The sequence below is a fragment of the Aplysia californica genome, unplaced genomic scaffold (genome assembly GCF_000002075.1).
Source record: "Aplysia californica isolate F4 #8 unplaced genomic scaffold, AplCal3.0 scaffold00270, whole genome shotgun sequence".
In the NCBI taxonomy this organism is placed as follows: Eukaryota; Metazoa; Mollusca; class Gastropoda; order Aplysiida; family Aplysiidae; genus Aplysia; species Aplysia californica.
In genome coordinates this window covers 446,554-449,194 of record NW_004797540.1, presented here as the reverse complement: position 1 = coordinate 449,194, position 2,641 = coordinate 446,554, and positions in this window count along the sequence as shown.

Below are 2,641 nucleotides of genomic sequence, written 5' to 3'. Positions count from 1 at the left end.
CGACAACACCAGACACCAGCCGGCAAAGACTCACGCGTGTGTCAACTGCCCCAGTCACAGAGGAGACCGGTGTTAAGTCCGAGCTGCCGTGTGGGAAACATGTGTGTAGAGTCCCAGCCACACACCACCAGCCCCACACACTTGTCTACCGATCCCGCCACACGAGTCCCTCACCCCACCAAGAAGGACCCCACGTCTGCACACACTGAGAGCGGCAAGCAGAAGACAAGAACGACCCAAACTTCCCCGGAACTGGCGCAACTGATGGACACTATCAGAAACAACTCCCACGTCGACGTAGATGAAATCCTCTGTGAACTCCTGAGCTTTGAATTCTTCCAAAGCCGTGAGTTAAACCTGCTTGTGGCCACCATCCACGAGCGAGCCGTCACAGACTACGATGTAGCCCCGGCCCTCGCTCTGCTCTGTGCTCGACTCAAACACCTCACCGCCAAACTGAAGAACACAGACGGAAAACCTAAACTCACGTTCTCTTCTTCCTTGGCACAACTTTGTCAGCAATTGTTCCACGAGGGGCCAGTAGACAGTGGCTGGACAGGATACAAGTCAAGTGGTCAAGATGTGCGTGAGGCGAGGAAGCTTCACCGTCACAAGTTTCTGGGCAACGTGAGATTTGTGGGACATCTGTATCTGTCAGGTGTCATGACAGAGATCATCCTCCACGACTGTATCCAGCGCTTGTTTAGGAACAGAAGCGCCGAGTCCGTCGTTTGTATTTGCCAACTCCTCACCGTCGCGGGCGCTCGTCTGATGGAAGGAGCCAGGAGAGAAGACGTGAACATTTACTTGTGCAAGTTACAGAAACTGCCGTACCCGGGAGTCATGGGGGAAATCTCCCGTCTGCTGGCTTTGAGAAAACACGGCTGAGTCTTCACAAGGTACTCACACTTAGTGCTACTTCTTGAACGTTGGGGAAAACTGTCACTAGACTTTAGCCAGGAACAATTTCCAGATATCTGAACGGTCATTTGGTGTTGTTTCTGTGTGGATAAATATGTATACCACTAAAGAATATGTGTGAGCCTACACGTTGACTGTCAGGTCATATTTAGATTTGTGAAATTCTGATGTACAAGACAGTCAGTGTGCTGTATACAGCTGATCTTTGGCTGGCTCACCCAGGAATTGTACATTCTATAAGTGTTTGCTTGTCTTGATGGGCCGGTTCTGATGCTTGTCTGTGTTCTAGTCATTTGTCGATTTGTCTTGTTATATTATTTGAGTTCTCTTGTATTATCATTTTTTTTTTTTACAACATCATCATCATCAGCATTATCATCATCAAGAACAACAACTACTATTACTATTTATTGTCGTTATTAAAGTGATTAGTATTATTAATATTATTCGTATCATTAATATGATTATTATGATTATTAGTATTGTTCTGATTAGTATAATGTTATTATGATGATTATCTTGATTTATTATTTTTAATCTGGTTGTTATTATTATTAGTGTTATTATTATTTGGCTATTTATTCATTTAATTATCTATTTGCGTTATCATTTTTCATGCTTTTCTGAATAAATTGTCAATAAAAATACCCCCAAACCCAAAACCCAGATGGTTGTACAGTTTTTGTCGTGTGTGTGGGTGTACAGTTTTTGTCGTGTGTGTGGTTGTGCAGTTTTTGTCGTGTGTGTGGGTGTAGTTTTTGTCGTGTGTGTGGTTGTGCAGTTTTTGTCGTGTGTGTGGGTGTACAGTTTTTGTCGTGTGTGTGGTTGTGCAGTTTTTGTCGTGTGTGTGGGTGTAGTTTTTGTCGTGTGTGTGGTTGTGCAGTTTTTGTCGTGTGTGTGGGTGTACAGTTTTTGTCGTGTGTGTGGGTGTGCCAGTCCTTTCACAGGAGACAGGAGCAGACAGTGACGTCACACATGTGGGTCATTTGTGGGTCACACTTCTTTCTTCCCCTACTTTCTGTCTATCTGTCATGCTCTTTCTGAGAACTAAATGTTGCTGTTGTTATCGTTGTTGTTGTTGTTGTTGTTGTTACTGTTGTTGTCGTTTTTGTTGTTGTCGTTGTTATCTTGTTGATATTATTGCTATTGTTGTTGTTGTTGTTGTTATTGTTGTTGTTGTTACTGTAGTTGTTGTTACTGTAGTTGTTGTTGTTTGTTCTTGCTGTTGTTATTGTCTTTGTCATCTTCTCCATGTTGTTCGTGTATTGTTAGAAGCGGTTTAAATTATCATTTATTTACTATTTGAAAATACAGTGGCAGTCTGATTTGGTATACTGGAATATTGTTCAGAAAACCCTGGATTGAAGTCCCTGTGGGACATAATTATCTCAAACTTTGGTCGTTTGTGAACAGAAGAAAAATCTCAATCTTATATTTAGCTAGGTCCGATCGGAGATGGATGACAGAATCACGGGTCCTGTTTGTTAAATAACCAAGAAGTGTTTAGCCCGGAGCTGCAGCCATTGAACAAAGTGGGAAGACGAAGTTTGTACGAGTGTTGTTGATTGTCCAAAGAGGGCACGACATGGTCCAGGCGTTGTGGTTGGTTCATCAGGAAATCTTGGCTGGAAACTACACACAACACCAGCTGACATAGTCTGTCGTCTTGTCTTGTCTTGTCTTGTCTTGTCTTGTCTTGTCTTGTCTTGTCTTGTCTTGT